Here is a 20,831-nt window from a genome sequence, read left to right as displayed (position 1 = left end):
ACCGAGTCGTACCACCAATCAACTGTGTTATATATTCTAATTTATAAACTTATAATGCATCCATAATTACCCTAACAATTATAGAAAAAATAAAAGGAAAAATAAAATGACTTTTTTTTCTCCTTCGTCCTTTTAAAAATGATAGTTGATTAAAGATAAATTTAGGATATTGAATCTTTTTGTCAATCTAGACTCAAGTTTGTTTAAGTTTCATAAGTATATTTCCTGTAGTACACATTGGATTACAAAATATTTAATTTATATCTTGAGTTTGTGTTTATAGTACTACCATATATTACTATATATACATAACAATAACAAGATTATAATATATAATAAGAAGATAAATAGTTATCATCAATTTTCTGTTCGACCCTCTACGGACTAATTCCTAGTCACCAAATCTTTTACAATACTGCCTTTATAATGCTCTAACTATCATTTTCTTTTTTTTCTTTTTTTTTTTGCTAGATAACGAACACAGCATTACTTTGCTTTACAAGTACAATAAATTAAATATTTGACAATGGATAAACCTTCCTTAAAAGTTAAGAAAAACTCAAATATGTAACTAGCTAACTCAAGAAATTTTAGGCAGTATCCAACGTTTGTGTATGGTTGCAATTTTGAAAATGATCTAAAAAAAAATCTTCCTTCATTAATTTGACTCGAATAAAAAAATCATTAATATTTAATGTATTTGCAGTAGCGGCTAAAGTGGTGGTCGTGGCACTGGCAATGATAATGTCTCAATGGTGGTGCTGGCAGCAGTATTGCTGAGTACTGACATCGATCAATGGGATAGCAAAAGGTGGTGTAGCACTAGTAAAAACAATGGTGTAATGTTATAAATAACGATGGCAGTAATGGTAGCAAAGATGATAATTTGGTGGTAGTCTCGGCCTCAAAATTATTCAACGTGGTTACTTCCATAAACAATGTTTAGTCAAAACTCATATAGAGAACTTCAGTTAATTCCATCAAACCTTAGAGAGGATGTAATATGCAGTAACTGAGTTTTAAAGAATTTTGCCGACTTTTCCTACTAAATTAAACTAGTGGTGGGATCAATTCTTGATGAAACGTGAATAATTAATTTAAAAAATCATCAATTGATATATCTACTTAATTTGAATTGACAACTTATGATGAAAGTAGTTAAAATTTCAAAATCTTGTGGCCCACACTTTCTTGAATTCTCTACATATATATGCCCAAGTTCAAATTCCCTCGTCGTAAATATCAAATTATCAACATGTTTATGATGGAAACAACATCAGTTTAATAAGGATCCGCTAGTGATACTCTCAACTTTATTATTTATCAATGAAAATTTAATACATTAGTGAAGCGTGAAATTGGTTGTGCTCAATTAAAAATATAACAAGCATTGGTCACCTAAGAATATAATAAACATTACGAGCTGTGAAAAGATACCGAGTTGGACAATTTGCCACGTTGCACTCCTCATCACCACATATAACAAGCCACTAGGACAAGTGGGAGGGTGAGTAGGTGGGCTTAGGGGATAAGTGAATTTCGTATTGTATCAGCCAATATTTACCGTAGTGATAGGTAGGACAGTACAAAAATAGGGTTGAACCGCAACGTTTTATTTGCCGGGGTGTTTCGGGCTGTTTGGCCAATAATTCCGAGATACATACAAGATCGAGGCAGGTAAATGCATATACCTGACCAAAATGAAACTATGGCTTCTCTCCACTTCCGTATCTTTTTCTCGATCTCTGTGTTTGGTAATTCTTTTCTCCGTTTTTGTCTTTTTTGAATCACTTTTAAAACAACTTTTTGGTAACTTCCCATTAAAAATAAGAGAAATTCAATACATCTTGAACTAAAGTATATCCAAACATACTAAAATTTTCCTATTATATACTAAGAAATACCTTTGGCATATTGAGGCAAAACATGCATGTGCAGAATGGTTTCTTTGTTGCTTTACATGGCAGAATTGCACTCCTCTAGAGTCCTATAGTTTTTGATGCATCCCCCCAGATAATATTAGCCACAGTGGCTAGAGGTCCACTATAGCCCATGACTGTATTAAAAAATTATCTGAGAATCACATTCAAAGATGACATCCCTAACACCAACGCCCCATGCAAAGGCGACACCTTCGTCCAAAGCCATGCCTTCAGCTTCAAGCAGTCTAAATGGTCTATGAAAATTTTTACTCAAAGCTACTTCAGCTTGCTCTACATGATCCCGTATTACAGCCCCCATTCCCGAGGAATGCATGGAGCTAAAAATGGCACCGTCAACATTTACCTTATACGATGGCTCACTTGGAGGGGTCCACTGTATCGCATCCGAGTACCAGTAGGGCCTATCTTATTGTTATCTGTATCTTGAGCTCAAGTAGTATACAGTGAACTAATACAAAATAATTCCTCCCATTAATAATAATAATAATAATAATACAAAATTGTACCCAACAGCCATGGTGATTATAGAAGGAAGGCGATGGATTGAAGTTGATGTATCAGAATATTTGAGGCTCAGGAAATAATTGAGATGTTTTTATTTATTTTTTATTTGAAAGGGAGTGATAAGATAATAACTCATTAAATTGGACACATAACATTATATTACTGGAGTAACTAACAAAAACGCGAGCTATAGCCGCGTTTTTTAGCCGCATTAATAAAAAAAATGCGGCTATACCTGACCTATAGCCGGGTTTTCTAGAAACACGGCTTCAGACCCAACCTATGGCTGCGTTTTGTTAAACGCGGCCATAGGTTAGGTCTAAAGCCGCGTTTCTAAGTGCCTTGAGCTGCGTTTTACGTCCGAACTATAGCCGCGTTTTCAAAAACGCAGCTATAGGTCCAATCAAATAATATATATATTTTTTAAAAAGATGACCTGTGCATTCGAATAAATTATTTTTTTATATAAGGGAGGGGCTATAGCCGCGTTTTCGAAAACGTAGCTATAGGTAACACCAATAAAAAAAACCCAGAACCCCACTTTCTCACCTACCCCCCACTCTTATCTTTTCTTTCTTTGGTCATTGTTGTCTGCTTTCTTGTTTTTCTTTCTTTCTTCTCTGTAAATCACGCCCAACTCCTCTTTCTTTCTCTTTTTTTTTTTTTTCCTTCTTCACTCCAACACAACTCTTTTTTTTTCTTTGTTTCTTTGCTGTTGCTACTTCTTTTCTTTTCTTTTTTTTCTTTCTTTCCTTCTTTTTTTCTTTCAACACAACGCACACACTCCTCTCCCTTAGTGTCCCATTGGTACACTCCACACCACCATATACTTCATTTTTCAAGCAAGGGACACTGGAAAACTTCATAAGAAAAGCTAAAGGCTCACTCATCTCTACTATTTGAGATAAAAATTCTCTAATCTTTTTATAGATATTATACTTTTTCTAAAGGTTATTTTTGCTATTGTGTTGTTGATATTGTGCTTATGTTTAAATGTGTTTGTGTTCTTGAGCTTTCGTGTTCTTTGAATGGATTTAGTGTTAAATTTGGGTTGGTTTTGTTGAGTGAGAGGAGATTCATGGGTTTGTACTGTTATATTTTAGAGCACGTTGTATTTGTATTGTCAGTATGTTGTGTTTGATTTTGAATTTTCTAGGTGTGTTTGATTTTAACCTTTTTGGGTTTGTGTTTGATTTTGAATTTTCTGGGTGTGTGTTTAATTTTGAATTTTTTTTTTTTTTTTTTTGGTTTGTATTTTGAATTTTTTGGGAAAAAAAAAACCCATAAATTTTTTTTTTTTGTTTTAAAAAAACCTGAATTTTTGAATTTTTTGGGAAAAAAAAACCCTAGTAAATTTTTTTTTTTTGTTTTTAAAAAAACCTATAGCCACAGTTATAAATACAGCTCAAAGCGGGTTTGTAGCCGCGTTTTGTAAAAACGCGGCTATAGGTCTCAGACTATGGCCGCGTTTTTTTGAAACGCAGCTATAGACCCGAAGCCTATAGCTGCGGTTAAAAATGCGGCTATAGGTTTGATCTATAGCCACGGTTATAAAAACGTGGCTACAGACCCGCAGGGGGCTGTTGTTGCGCCACTTAGGCCTGGGTTGTAAACACGGCTCTAGAAAACGCGACTATAGACCCTTTGTTTGTTGTGAGTGGAGAATTATTAGGTATTGTTAAATGAATTCCCAAAAGCAAATTTCAAGCTGCCTCTACTAGTTACTGAGGAGGAAGGTGGGTGGAGTTCACAGGCTTAGCACTCAAGTAGGACAAGTGACTATGTTATTGGGGATTTAAAATTATTTCCAAGCCCATGATCTCTCGAGTAAGACCATTACTGAGATTAGCATGAAGTATGAACTGGAGGATCCTTTTCTTTCGGCCCAAAGATGTTTATTCAAAGATGTCATATTATCATGTGATGACGATTTTTCGTTTCGTTTTGTTTTTTGTTTTTTGTTTTTTGTTTTTTGTTTTTTGTTTTTTGTTTTTTGTTTTTTGTTTTTTGTTTTTTGTTTTTTGTTTTTGGCTTTAGTATTTAAAAAGTTTAAGTGGGAGAACTAACTCTCTATAGGATGTTAGTGGTAGCAATAGAATGTTAGTGGTCTAAGTTGGTATTGTGTAAATTTCAATTCTTTCATAGTGGATTTGTTTTACCTTGAGGATAGTTAGGCTAAATCTTCCCCAGGTTTTTTACTAATTTGGTTTTCCTGAGTTATCATATTGTTGTGTTCTTTATTTTTCGCACTTTACAATGATATGATATATTTGTGTTAACCTAGATCTGTTTAATTTGACTAAGTAATCAGTTGGCTAATTAAATAGGTTAATCTGGTTGTGTTTAAGGGGTCTAAAAACGTACAGTTTATATTCCTATTTTGTGAATGTTGGCAAATCGAGAACAAAAATATATCTAGATTAGGTGTTAGAGATTGCTTAAGATTTTACAAATCATGATTCAAGAACATTCAAGTTGCAGAAAGGAGAGTTCAAGTTCAATGAAGCTCGACCGATCGAAAATCGCAGAAAATCAAATTCTGTAGAATTTAAATTAGGCCTAAACCTGCAAAAATGTATAGGGTTTCAGTCCAACACTTCTAAGCATAAAAAGAAAACCCTAACTACATTTTGATAACTCTTGGAAGACTTGTGAGTTATATTGTGAGATCTATGAGGTTCTATAACCTGCTAACTCTACAAGTGTCTACCGGAATGAGATCTACAATCAAGTACTGATGGAATCTAGTTGCTTCTACTATTGAATTTGACATGGTTTTTTATTGATTCTCATATGGATTTTGCTATTAAAAACTTGTTATCTTAGTAATTATGATTTTTTTTTTGGTAAAAAATTGTGATATTTAAATTAAACTAAAGCACACAACATGTACAGTCAAACCTTTCACTCAATATAAGTAAAAGAAAATTTTATTCAACAAACAAATATTTCTAGCCGCAGACAGAGACAATGAACTTTACCAAACTCTAACAAACATTACTAATTAAACCGAAACAACCAAAAGCAAAATGAAACATGATCATACACTTTTAAGCATAATTATCAAAACTGTATTGGATTGTGTCACCAAGAAAAAGGATGAGTCTTGGTAACAATGACTTTATTTTCTTGGATACAACAAAATCAATCAACATGTCCCAGGTTAAACGATTGGTGTAAATATTCCTTCTTAATTGTAGCTTCTTAAAGCACTAACGAGGATATAGCTTAGTAATTGAAGCCTCATTTGCTTAGTGTTGGATATAACCGCCTTCGGAATGATCTGATCTTGTCACCTCCAAATTATGCTCCCATTGTGATGATATGTCTGATTCAATGTTGCTGTGCATAAAGAATGCAGGTTGTGATGGTAGCGGAACAGTGATAGAGTAGCTATTAAGCATAAGAACAATCATAGCCATGGTTGGCCTATCAGTTACACTTTCTTGAATACATAGTAAACCAATGTGGACGAATCTCATTATTTCAGTTATTGGGTTATGTCGTAATGTGGGATCAATAATATGTGAAGCAGTTCCCTCTCTCCAATTTTTCCATGCCTGCAAGATATAATGCAATGAACAGACATTAATGAAAGGAAACTATTCTATTAGGTAATATTGCTTTTCATCCCACAAAAATGGTTTAGTTGCAATGTCCCCCTAAACAACAAAACTATATGCAAAAAAAAAATTCTAATTAAACAATTGATAATAAAAATTGCACCCCATGTTATTAGAAATTATGTCAATGTAAAAAAAAAAAAAAAAAATTAAACTTCTATTAAATACTTTTCAGAAATTGGCCTTTTCATATAATTTGACAGAATTTCTAACAAAAAAGGGGCAAGAAAGAAACATTGCTCAGTCTTTAAAATTGAAGGAAGCATTACAACTATATCATATTTAAGAGGGGGAAACGTACTTACATACATACCTACATATTTATGTAGTTGCACTCATAAGAACAGAGAAATGTACTAAAATTGATCATACTTACATAGCTTAGAAGGTCCTCCACATTCTCTCCATTTCGAAAGCAGTTGTTCCTCTGTCCACTCACTATTTCCAACACTAACACACCAAAACTAAAGACATCGGATTTCATTGAAAACTGTCCATGCATTGCATATTCTAGAGCCATATATCCACTTCATAGTACATATTAACAATATTAGTTTGATTTTATTTCTATCAAACAAAACAAATATTAGCTCTCTCCCCTCTCAAGATACTAAGTCCCCACAATTCTACTTGTATTAGCTTGAGTTTAATCCAATAAAAACAATTTTGCTATGCCAAAATCTGAAATCTTAGGATTCATTTCTTCATCTAAAAGTATGTTGCTTGCTTTAAGATCACGATGAATAATTCGAAGCCGCGAATCTTCATGAAGGTAGAGAAGCCCTCGAGCAATACCCCCTATGATTTTGTAACGCTTTTCCCAATTCAATTGTTCACGCTTGATAGGATCTATGTAACATAGCGTATGATTTTAATGGAGGTACTTTTTGACAAGACATGTAACCCAAAAGAAAATATATGAACACAAGTTGATAGAAAGAAGTGTATACATACCAAAATGAAAGTGATCAAGGCTTGTATTTGGCACAAACTCATACATCAAAAGCCTTTCATTCCTTTCCATGCAAAACCCTATGAGTCTGACTAAATTACGGTGCTGAAGTTTGGCAACCAATAGAACCTCATTCTTAAATTCTAGATCTCCTTGTCCAGAATTTGTTGAAAGCCTTTTAATTGCAATAACTTGTCCATTATAGAGCATACCCTGACAATATATAAGAACAAAATTCGTGCAATCATATGAGGGAATTTGAAGATTTTTACTGCAAATGATATAGTTTTCCATAATATTATACTATAAAATACCTTGTAAACAGCCCCGAATCCACCCTGTCCTAGTTTATTTGCTTTAGAAAAGTCATCTGTTGCAACTCTAATAGTGTCAAAGTCGAATTGCAAAGATTCCACGCTTCCAATTTCATCATCAATATCTTTACACGAAGAGCAAGTAAATACTTATATTAACAAATCAAATTCAATATATAAAGAATAGTTCCACTATTTAAAATACGTACGCATATAGTACTAATGATAAAAATAAGTCACTTCTTGATAGAAAATTTTGATTCAACATTAATTTGTTATTGCCTATAGCTGATATATACAAAGCCTAGCTAACTTTTGAATACAGATTCTTAAACCAAATTTTCACTTACTTTCTTCTTTCTTCGTTGGCCGTCTCTTCACTCTTAAATAGATGCAGATGGAGATGATTAGTACCACTAAGGCAACAGATGGTACAACTATAATGATGACAGTCTGTGATGTGCTTAACCCATTCCCGCCTATAAAAACCATAAATCTGTTCTGGTTAGAACATTATGGGTGTAAGATCCTGGTCAATTAGCATTACAAACCTTAAGAGATTGTAACTATATACAACTTCTTAAAACCTTTTCTGTTTTTGTTTTTTAAAATACATTTACTTTAATAAACTTGAGTAAAAACTGTAAACCAAAATCTACTGCCAAATGCAAATGACTTAAAAATGATATAGCATAAGCCAGGACATCTTAAAATAATTTGTAATGTTACCTTCTGAAGTGGTGGGATTGGTTGATGGTAGATATGCAGCGTCAAAGAAGGAGTAGTCCTCAAACCTGAAATTACAGCTGGGTCTAACTACTCTTCCACCTCGCTTCCCACTGCAACATTGTGGAATACCTTCAAAAGCGCCTTGTAAGCAACTGTCGCATTCTTTATCAGACAAATCAGGTGTGCATTGCAAAAGTGCATATAATCTCTTAAAGTCTGGTGCGGATTCATTTCTAGCTGTGAACTTACGAAGAGAATCACCAGCTACGGCTTTACTTTTTAGGTTGTCCAACAAGGCCCTGAGATCATCATTGAATTGATCTAAATTGGACGATATATTATTCGGGTTCGCCATAAAGAAACCAAGATTAGTTTCCATGAGTCTAAAAATGGAGCTGCTTGAGTAGCGCAACATACACTGGTCGTACCATCCGATTGTCCCCTTTTCATTGGGACAGAGCCGTGTGAGAAGATCAGAGGAGTTCTTGAGGCAACCACGACAATCATCTGGCTTAACATCTCCTCTACAAAGTCCAATTCCATATACTTGGTCAGAATTTTGGCCGGATGAAGAATTGTAGAAACTGTAATCAATTTTGGTGTTTGAGTAGATGGAGAAGAGGAGTTGCTTGAGGTTTTCTTCATAGGTACTATTAGTGGTGTAGGTACCAGTTTCGTTCAAACAAAAGTGGTATAAGAAGGCTGGCTGCGCATAGGCTTGAACAATGAGCATAAAAATGGCAGAGGGGAAGAAAAGTGTTCTTGAGGAAACCATTGCCATGTGTTACATGAAATATTGGCAGGATTTTGCTCTAAAAAGAAGCTTATCATAGGGTTTTGTAGAGAAGTGTTAGAGGGCTCAGTTTTAGCTTGTCCGTGGTACATTTTACGAAATATAGGAAGTCCATGATTTTGAAAATTCTAATGTTGAATTGAAATTTTCAACCTTTTCTCTTTTTCTCTATTGTCTACTTGAAGAATTACCGCTTTCTCTTTGGTGCGATGGCCACTCTGCAAGTATAAATGCTTGTGGAGTGTGAGGAGTAAAGACCACGGTTCAAATTTCTAAAAAGTAGTTTCACACACATATATACTTAGATTAAGCTAGAATAAAAATTCTATTTTGAATAAAATAAAAATAAAAAAACGTTTCTAAAATATCCTCTGTTGTGAAAGTTTGTCATAACTCACGAGTGCGAGGCATTTGAAATTAAAACATTTGGTGGTATACAACACTTTCTATTCTTTGACGTTATGTGTTGTATGCTTCAATATTTGTGCCTTGATGAATGGGTTTCACTTCACACGCTTTGAATACTTAACAGGTGATTTCCTCGCTGGAGTCTCCATGCTCAACTATTACAGCATTTGCCGCCCAAACGCGTATTCTTTAATGCCGTCGATGATGGATTACTACTTACCTAACTAGGCAGATATTTCCTCCAAAAAGGGTCATAAAAACTAGGCTGATTGCTAAATTGCTAGATGCCCCCACAGATGGAAACATCTGGCCCAAAAGAGCAACTTTCATTGAACGCGCCCTCAAAAGAGCAACTTTAATTTATTCCTATCTTGTTTGTCAACTGTTCTATTCGACACTTTTAAATAATAATAAATGCAATTTGCAAGTCTTTTTTGATTAATGTATCATTAATTTAATTGAATAGTCAATATTCAATGCTTGAAAGCTTTGAAGACACACGGTGGAAAACTAAAAAGAAAAAAAATTTATATCTTCAAATATAAAATTACAATAAAATTCTACTAAATTTTTCCCCTCCCCATTATAATTATTGAATTTTTGAAAAAATAAATTACTAAATTCTATTTGATTAATTTAGTTATAATTATCAAATTATTAAGAAATCAATCTATTAAATTCTATTTGGTTAATTTTAGTTTAAATTAAGAGAGGTAATTTTAAAAACTGATAACCTTTTATTTAGAGAACTTGTGGTAAATAATATTTCCTCAAACCGTAAGATTTATAAGATGGACAAGCAAATTAAATCGAGGGATCGAGCTGTGCATAAAAAGAATATAAAAAAATAAAAACTTCAAAAAACTACTTGATATTGTATTGAATAAATGACTTCCTTACTTGGAGAGCAGTGGTCTTATAGCTTTATTTGCATGCTAATTCGGTAAAATGGGTGAAATTGTTAGTGCACAGCTTCCTATCACATATAAGTGCACTAACAATTAATCTTAAACACATGAAATCCACATTAATCTGCCAGGGTGGTGTAGAATATCTGATATATATATATATATATATATATATATATATATACCGAGTAATTTCTGGTAAGATGGATTGTCGTTAGACTGACTGCTGACCTCTACAAAGGCAGTGCCAAAATCAAAGCAAACACACTTTGGGTTTAATAAATTTCGAAGGATATACACAAATTTTCTCATGGCGATAATAAGGTGCTTATGGTTCTTATAATTGGTGCAGCACCCTAGGTCTCATTCTTTTTGTACTTCTTAATTTATTCCCTGTCGTGGACAGCATATGGGGAACCTCAACATCATTGGCAAATTCAGCATGTGTATCTCTCTTTTATGCCTGGTTTTTGGTTTTCCTTCTAATCGTGTGTTGTCAGTCATCTTTCTTTTTTATCATGCGCGCGTCTTCATCATCTTTAGTCTGTTACTCAAAACATGCATCTGATCAATAGCCTTCCTAGGTATAATATGCATTGTGCTCATTATCCGAGTATTGGCCTTCATGTCGCCAACCATTGCTCGATATATTTTAGGATCTGTTTGCCTATGTAAGGCTACCGAATCACACAAAATGATTCATCTCTCTTTAGGTTCTACATCTACAACATTTTAAAATCAGTGACATGCTTCATCATAAAGTCATTTCTTTGTTAATGGTCCTCAAACCTTCTGTGTAGCTATTCTCAGGCCATAGTAGTCCCTCCTCTTTGGTCACCGATACAGCCTTTTTAAGTCATTTTTTACATGTTGACATAATGACATTCATCCATCGTCGTTGTTTGCTGTTATTATCAACAATTTGCACATTCATTCTACATTTTCCATTCTCCATCCATGTCGGTCATTCAAGGTTATCTTCTTCCAGGAATATTTGAAGCACTTTTGAGGCATCTTCAAAGAATCCTCATGAATTTACTTTCCGAACTCAAATTGTCTTTTAAGCTTTCACCTTGAATTTAAGAGGAAGGACTCTTGGAGATATCGAGCCCAATAGTCAAGATCCCAGCCCAATTGTACTTGGTCTGTAAGTAAAGTATTCTACTTGTACTATTGTCAATTAATCGTGGTTTATTATATGGTTAGTTTAAAGTTTAGCCTGTTATAAAATCCAATATTGGGTATATATAGGCTGTTAGCTCGAATCATATAATCCTTCTATTCTCTCTCCTCTCTTCACTATTCATCTCAATTCGATCCCACGTTACATTGAACCTAATATAAAGTGTTTATACGAGACTAAATCCTAAACTAACAGTAAAATTTAAAACAAGGATTTAAAATTGGAATTGGCTGTTTCATTTGATTGATCTAAATATGGGTGGTAATTGTAGGTTGGCTGGGAATTAATAAATGATAAATCTACGTACTAAGCGCAAAGACCGCCAATGTTAGCAATAGAAAAAGGCTCTCGAGTGGTGCATGGGAAACATTGAACCTCCAGAAAACTTGTCCATGAACATATAATTAGAAGAAGTTATAATTGTTAAGAGTTAAATTTTTTTACTACAATATTAAATCCTGGAACTAATTATTTCTTGTTAGATTAATTTCTCTCACACACTTTCAAAGTCAAGAATGCCGTCTATGCCTCCAATTTCAGTTTCAATGAAGATTAATATTTCTCATTAAAAAAAAAAAAGAATGTTGTCTATGCCACTAAGGTCGCAAGTCATTTCACATTTCTCGAGTCAGCTACATAGCCTACATACAATTTTCGGGAAATTTTGTGCTGGGTTGCAAGAAAAATCGAAATAAATGCCATAAGCTTCGTTGACTTGACTGTTGAGCACCTTCTATTGCATAATGTGAGTTCTTCACGCATAAAAACTCACATTTCCACACTGTACGTTTTTAGACCCCTTAATACAAGTTGTTTAATCTAGTTATTTAACCAAGTGAATACTTAGATTTATTATTCAGATCTAGGTTAAAAAATAAAGTCATATCATGTAAAGCAGCAGAAAATAAAAAAAACACAATTATATAATTACCTAGGAAAACTAAACCAGTAAAAAACCTTGGAAGGATTTAACCTAGCTATCCTTAAGATAAAAAGCAAATACATTATAGAAAATCAAAGATTAAAATAAGACTTAGACCACTAACATCCTATTGCTATCACATGTAGAACTTACTAACACGATCATGTGCAAGTTCCGAATCCATACACTCCTTCTCTATCAGGCATTTGCAACACAAGCACCCACACTTGTGACTTTGAGACTCCACTCAAAGGTTTTGGATCTCCTTAGATGTTGATCTTATGTGCAGCAACTTCTATAATACCGGATCTTGAGATTCTTCAAGGAATAATACCTATAGAAGATTTTAGAGAGCTTTTGGGTACAAAACCCTAGATCTACAAAAGAGGCACAAGATACACGCTAATCTCTCTAAAAAACTTTGAAAACCTTGCCTAGGGTTAGCTTATGATGTCCTTTAAATATTGAAAAAAAAGAATCGCAATTTGGGCTTCAAAAGGATAAGTTTTGGCCTTTTTACGTTTGCTAATTTTTTGCTGATATGCGAGTTTCGATCGATCGAGTACCAATCAAGTACTAATCGAACGACTTTCGATCAATCGAGTACCAATCGAACAAAACAGATTGTAACTTCTTCCTTTTTCATCCCGAACTTGAGTTCTTTGTCAAGTACTTCAATGTAGACCATTCTAAACCAATGAGACTTAGTTTTTGTCATGGTTTACCAACATTACAAACTTAAAACCTAATAATCTTCCCCTTTGACAATTCGTGACAAAACACACATACAACATAATGCCCATATACAATAAAATGCCCAAATACATCACAAATCCCAATCTAAGACTCTTAACCTAGAAGTTGCAAGAAGAGGTAGAAGATCTTGATTAGAATGTACCTGTCTTTCCTAAAACGCTGAAAAGAACACATCACCGCATGTGTGGAAAGAAAGACATATAAACAATATGAAACACAAATATAAAAACAAAAGTGAACTAACTCTCCCCCTAAGTTAGATACATCAAAAAATTTTATTTTCTCTCCCTTTCAAAAAAGATTTCAACTCTCCCTAAATAAAACAAACAGGATTCCTACATTTCATCTATTTCTCCTCTTTTTGTCATGTATTGACAAAGATAACTCAAACAAAGAGTAAACAGAAAACATACGCAACAAAAGTCAAGAGAAAATAGAGAATCAAGGAAATAAATGAATCCAGCTCTATAGATAATAGAGGCAAATCCCCCTATGAAGAGCAACAACTCTCTCTAAGAACAACAAAGGTTAAAAACAAGCTTCTCCCCCTATAAAAATCGGAAAAACAAAACAAATTTTGGGAAAAATAGTTTTGGGAAAAATTTAGGAAGTGGAGGAAAATAAAAAGACACAAACCAAACTCAAAAAAATTGAGGTTACACATGAACACAAATATTCTCTCTTTCAATAAATGCAAACTTGATACTATATAACCCATAAACAGATGGTGTTTGAACTCAAATCAAGTAGAGAAAATATTTGCACATTATTATCTATCATATCTCTTTAGAAAAATATTTTCTGTAGTTCACACATAAAAATAGCATATACTAAAAAGTACATAACTCAAAAATTAATCAATCAATTTTTAAATCAAGTTGAGTAGCCAATTTAGCAAAGTGTATGCATGTTATGTGTGAAAACAATAAGAGATATGACTGCAAAAATGCAAGATGGATATATAAAATAATGCAATGCATGTGAATCCTAAACATAAATGATGCATGAAAAAAAAAACATTTTTGGTCAAAACCTAAGAAACTGAAAAATTTTCAGTTTCGATCGGTTGAGCATCAATCGAATACCAATCAAGTTAGGCGGAAGCAAGCTTCAAAAACCTGGAAATTTTTGATTGATTGAAAATCACACTCGATCGATCGAAATTCTGGAAAATAGAATTTTTTGAAAAACAGCAGAAGTTTTATGCAAAAAACACTTAAACCATATAATTTCTTGAATGAAATGCATGAGAATGAATTTAAAAGTTTTTCAAAAACATTTGTTTTCAACCCAGAACTTCAAAACAAGATTTTTAATCATCAAAAACACAATTTTTACCAACCATTAAACATATTTTGCATCAAACAGCATAGAAAACATAATCTTTGATGGTCAAACTAGATTCACACACAATTCCATGTACAAAGCTTAGCAAAGAATATGTGAAATGTGTGCAACTAATAAAAACATGAGATACATGTGAGGTGATTTGTAGATAGTAATCAATCACAATTTTTACATAATTCATCACATAAGTTTGAAAGTGACTATCACCTAAAGAGTTACATCACATACCTCTCACGTCTCTTAGAAAACAAGCTTGCAATCATGCATATTTTTTTTTTTTAGCCTTACTATTTACAAAATTTTTTATTTTTTTATTTTTATTTTAAGGCTACACCTTATTTTCTTCTTGTGTTTGTGCTACACTTTTTCAAACACAAAATCTTACGAAATGCACTAAGGTGTTTATGATTGGCTAGTAAACAGTAGTGAGATGGTTATTTATGATTTCTCTTAAGATATTTTAGCCATTACAATCAAAAGAATGTGACTTCAAAATCAAGATCATGTGATCAAAAACTATAAACAATTCACACACAACATGTACTACATAGCTAAAACTAGCAAAGTGCATATAAAATAAGCTCATCAAAGCTAAACAAGGTACACAGGCATGAAATGTAAACACTACAAGAAAAATGTCTATTAGCGACCAAGAATTTTTTATGGACTGAAAAAGCCCTCTTAAAAAATCTTATTTGCAATGGCAAAATAAAGCCTTCGCAAATACTTGGTGAAATGTGAAATATTTGTGAGTAACAAGAAAAGCTGTCACAATTATGTGTTATAGCTCACAAATACTAATATTTTGGAAGGAAATTTTCCCTCCATATTATTTGCGAGGGACAATCAAAAATCTCTTGCAAAAAATGTATTATTTGTGACGGTAAAACAAAGCTATCATTGATACTAAATTATTTGCGAGGGCTGTGATTGACCTTCACAAATAAGCATTAAAATGTCAAAAATTTTGGAGGCAAATGTTCCCACCAAATTATTTTCGAGAGACAATAAAAATTCTTTGCAAAAGTTTATTTTTTGTGTGGATTAAAAATATGCCCTTACTAATACTAAATTATTTGCAAGGGCCACGATTGACCTTCACAAAAAATCATTAAAATTTTGGAGATAAAAGTTATTCTAAAATTCAAAGAAAAATAAAAAGAAACGTATAAACATATAGCACTTTGTATTCTTTAGATGAACATTTTGTTTACAGTCTAAAAAAAAATCCTTTTATATACATCCTATATAAGAAAGGTCTGTCCTTATTTTCTAAATAATTGTACCCATAAAAAAATAATAGCACTTTCAACTTTAAAATGGTAGCCTAAAATTCAAGAATTTTAGCCTTTTGTACTCTCTCTCTCTCTCTCTCTCTCTCTCTCTCTCTCTCTCTCTCTCTCTCTCTCTCTCAAAAGTGAATAAAAATTTATTCCCATTAAAATAATGCATAAAAGATGAATTTATAGATCCAATGGTAAATTACATCTGATGAACCTTTTGTTTACAGTCTAAAAAAAAACCCTTTTATAGACATCCTATATAAGAAATGTCTATCCTTATTTTCTAAATAATTGTACCCATAAAAAAATGATAGCACTTTCAACTTCAAAATGGTAACCTTTTGTATTCTTTAGATGAACCTTTTGTTTACAATCTAAAAAAAAAAACCTTTTTATATACATCCTATATAAGAAAGGTCTATATTTATGTTCTAAATAATTGTACCCATAAAAAAATGATAGCACTTTCAACTTCAAAATGGTAGCCTAAAATTCAAGAATTTTAGCCTTTTGTACTCTCTCTCTCTCTCTCTCAAAAGTGAATAAAAATTTGTTCCCATTAAAATAATGCTTAAAAGATGAATTTATAGATCAAATGGTAAACTACATCTGATTGGAATGAAAATTGACATGCATGTTAAGAATATATAGAACATGTAATCCAATGGTTGGATTTTCAAAATATGAATTCAATAATAAGTTATTGGGTGATATAATATTTTTTAGAGTTACATCACATGTAATTTGAATCCAACTCTATATTTCTTAATTCGATGTGAATTTTAACAAATCTACTATTACATTACATTATCTTCATATATTTTTCATGCTTATAAAATTTCAAGATGATCACATATTAATTGTCATGTCATCAATCAATTGTTTAAATTCAAACTTTTGTAGTTTAAAATAATGCATAAAAGATGAGTTTATAGATTAAACAGTAAATTACATCCAATTGGCATGAAAATTAGCATGCATCTTAAGAACATACAGAGCATGTAATCCATTAGTTGGATTTTCAAAATATGAATTCAATAATAAGTTATTGGGTGCTGTAACACTTTTTAGAATTACATCAGGTGTAACTTGAACCCAATCCTATATTTCTTAATTCAATGTGAATTTTAACAAACCTACCGTGAGATTTCATCATCTTCATATATTTTTCATGCTTACAAAATTTCAAGGTAATAAAAGATTAATAGCTATGTCATCAATCAATTGTTTAAATTCAAGTTTTGTAGATTTAAATAATGCGTAAAAGATGAGTTTATAGATCAAAAAATTACATATGATTGGCACAAAAATTGGCATTCAAGTTAAGATCATATAGAACATGTAATCCAACAGTTAGATTTTTAAAATATGAATTCAATAATAAGTTATTGGGTGGTGTAACATTTTTTAGAGTTATGTCAGGTATAACTTGAACCCAATCCTATATTTCTTAATTCGATGTGAATTTTGACAAATCTATCGTTAGATTACATTATCTTCATATATTTTTAATGGTTATAAAATTTGAAGGTAATCAAAGATTAATAGGTATGCCATCAATCAATTGTCTAAATTCAAGTTTTTGTAATTTAAAACAATGCATAAAAACTAAGTTTATAGAACAAATGGTAAATTACATCCAATTGGCATGAAAATTGGCAAACATGTTAAAAACATATAGAAAATGTAATCCAACGATTGAATTTCCAAAATATGAATTCAATAATAAGTTATTAGGTGGTTAGATTTCAAATCCAATGGATAGATTTCAAATCTAAGTATGGCACATGATGGACATGTGTTGTATACCTAATGTATATTCTCTCAATCTGACCATCCAATTGGTCTTAAATTTCGCCAACATCAATATGTCACCATACTCTTCAATCTTAATGATCAAGATTTGAATATGAATTTCACCAAGTCAAATGGTATCAGGACCATCTATTAAGTTTGATCGGGTTTGACTAACTTTGACCACTTATTTCTCTAAATCCAATCGCTTGATTGTGACCATAATTTACTAGAATTAACCTTTCATTATACTCTTCAAAACTAACAGTTAGATTTCAAATCTAAGTATGGCGCATGATGGACATGTGTTATATACTTGTATGGTTATATTTACTCAATCTGACTATCAAATTGATCTCAAATTTCACCAACACCAGTATTTCACCATACTCTTCAATCCTATTGATCAAAATTTGAATATGAATTTCACCAAGTCTAGTGGTATTAAGGCCATTTATTAAGTTTGACCAGATTTAACCAACTTTGACTAAACTTTGACCTCGCATTTCCTTAAATCCAACCGTTCGGTTGTGACCATAATTTACCAAAATTAACTTTTCATTACACTCTCCAAATCCAACAGTTAGATTTCAAATTTAAGTATAGTGCGTAATGGACATGTGTTGTGTACTTGTATGGCTATGTTTACTCAATCTGATTATCCAATTGATCTCAAATTTCACCAATACCAGTATGTCACCATACTCTTCAATCCTATTGATCAAGATTTGAATATGAATTTCACCAAGTCCAGTGGTATCGGGACCATCTATTAAGTTTGACCGGGTTTGACTAACTTTGACTAAATTTTGACCGCACCTTTCTCCAAATCCAACCGTTTGATTGTGACCATAATTTACCAAAATTAACCTTTCATTACACTCTCCAAATCCAACGGTTAGATTTCAATTCTAAGTATGGTGCATGATGGACAGGTGATGTGTACTTATATGATTATGTTCTCTCAATCTGACCATCCAATTAGTCATTTTTTTTTTTTTAAGTAAACATAGTTAATCACATATTAAAATTCTTACATAAATTTAATAATAGTTATGATCATTTTTTTTTTTTTTAATAAAATAGAACGTGTGATAATTTTTGTTATGTGGTATTTTTTGCTTACAAGTTACAACAAATTGGAAACAGGAGATTTATACTCAAGTCCTCCACATCAAAAGAATTAGATAATACTACATATATATTTACAATACTAATTTTGATAAGATGTAAATGAAATCTTATAGCATTTTTGTTTATTATATATTGTCCATGTATCATTTAATCATTACTCCATGGATAAAAGTTTTTTAATGTATAAAATATGAAACATTGGAATATATATATATATATATATATTAATTCTTCTATGAAAAAAAAGTATTACCATGTTTAATCACCCATCCATAGCATACAATTCCAATATCATTGGATTTTCCAATTCTTATCATTTTTTTAAAATTATTTATATCCAGACAGTCACAATCCATGTTAATTTATAAGATAAAATAAAATAACCATTTGTGAACAAGCAATTAAAATAATATATTAAGAGATTCCCTGATTAATGTGAGACCCAATTGCATTCGTGGATGTGGCCCTCCTTCATTGAAATTTGTAGGAAACAAGGTCATGTTACTCATGTATACATGTTATTTGCATACAAAAGAGAAAAATAGCCTTCACTGAAAGCACTTTTAACCATCCTTGCCTGCCAAAACACATCTTTCATTTCCCATGCAAAAGTTTCATTTCTCACACAAACATTTTACTCACATTTCAGCTAAATTTTTTTACTTTTTACTTGCTCAATTAAAAATTTTCATTTCCCACTACACAAATTTCATTTCCCAAATCCCACTCCACAAAACTCTCTCATTTCTCTCTATCGCTCACACGGCCTCTCACATTCACACACACACAACCCCGTGGGCGCCGACGAGCAAAGCCTAGCCCAGCGTCGACGTGTCGAGTCGAGCCGAGCGCCGACGAGGACGAGCCCAGTGACAACGCCGATGAGGCCGAGCCCAGCCATCGACTCCTCTCCTCCCATACCCATCGGCTTTCTCTCTCACCACAAGATCCTTTCTCCCTTTCTCCCTTACCACCCCTATACCCATTCATTTTTCCTCACCATACCCATACCCATTCCGATTTTGCTTGGTAAGTTATTTATTTGATTTTTTGTTTTGATTATTGTGAAATTTTGGGTTTGGATTTGGATACTTAACATTAGCTTATTTATTTAATTTTCAATTTTGATTTTTGTAAAATTTGGGTTTGGATTTTGTGGTGTAATATGTAGATACTTTATTTATTCTTTTTAATGATTTTTGTGAAATTTGGGTTTGGATTTGGTGAAGTAATTTAATTTTTGTGATGCATATTTTAATTTTTGTGTTTAGGTGGAATTTTGTTATGGTTTGTTCGTACTCTTTCTTTTTGTTCATGTCTATATCACTGCACTATCGCACTTGGCTAGCGTGGTTTCTGTGTTGGAACCCATTTATGGGTTTTCTGCTATGAAAAAGAGCAAGTCGAATTACTGTTGACCCTGGCTCCGGTGATCAACCTCTCTTCAATGAGGACAAGTTAATTGTTGTGACGGTTTGTGCTTTCTAACTGTCCCTTTCATAATATTAAGAGCTGTTGTGTTTTGGCCCTTTTCATAAATTGAATGATGTTAGAATATTGCAATTTTATTGCATCAATAATTTTTTTGTTAAAAAGTGTATCAACTGGTTGGGCACTTTCTGTGCCAAATTCATTGACAACTTAATACAACCTTTGTAACTATTTTGTAAAAGAATAAATATGTTCTTACCATGCATTTTTTTTTTCTTCTTTTAAATTTTGTTTGCATTAGTAGGTAATAATGGAGTATGAAATATATCGTTCTATAGTTAGATCAATTTAATCTATATTCAATAGTTTTATTTTATTGATGCAGTTTCTATTGAACATCAGGTCAATGGTGAAATTTACAATCATGAAGATCTGAGGAAGCGATTGACAAATCATACGTCTCACACAGGCAGTGATTACGATGTCATTGCACACCTGGTGGGTGGCTTAACCTTGGCATATCATATCATTTCGATTGATCATGTGAAACATTTTTTATTTTTTTTAAATAAAAAAAAATACATACGAATGATAGTTTCATGTTGAATTATGACCTATGATATTAGTTCTTGTTTTACAAATATTAACAGGCTTCCTTAATCTGTGTATGTAGTATATGGAATATGAGTTGTTGAAGGGAAAGACCCTTTATGCCTTTGGGCTTGTTTTTGTGTACTTGGCGATCTGTGGGGTTATTGGTGGAGTATTTGGGTCAGTGGTTGTGCATGGAGTTAAAACTTCTTTTAG

At 32.4% G+C, this 20,831-nt stretch overlaps 1 pseudogene; it reads right to left on the bottom strand.

The window, feature by feature from the left end:
- Nucleotides 1-5,529: 5,529 nt before the first annotated feature.
- On the bottom strand, nt 5,530-8,847 carry LOC142637044 (cysteine-rich receptor-like protein kinase 29; annotated as a pseudogene).
- Between the last annotated feature and the right edge of the window lie 11,984 nt (nt 8,848-20,831).

The sequence above is a fragment of the Castanea sativa genome, chromosome 5 (assembly GCF_040712315.1).
Source record: "Castanea sativa cultivar Marrone di Chiusa Pesio chromosome 5, ASM4071231v1".
In the NCBI taxonomy this organism is placed as follows: Eukaryota; Viridiplantae; Streptophyta; class Magnoliopsida; order Fagales; family Fagaceae; genus Castanea; species Castanea sativa.
This window is presented reverse-complemented; position numbering and strand designations above follow the sequence as displayed.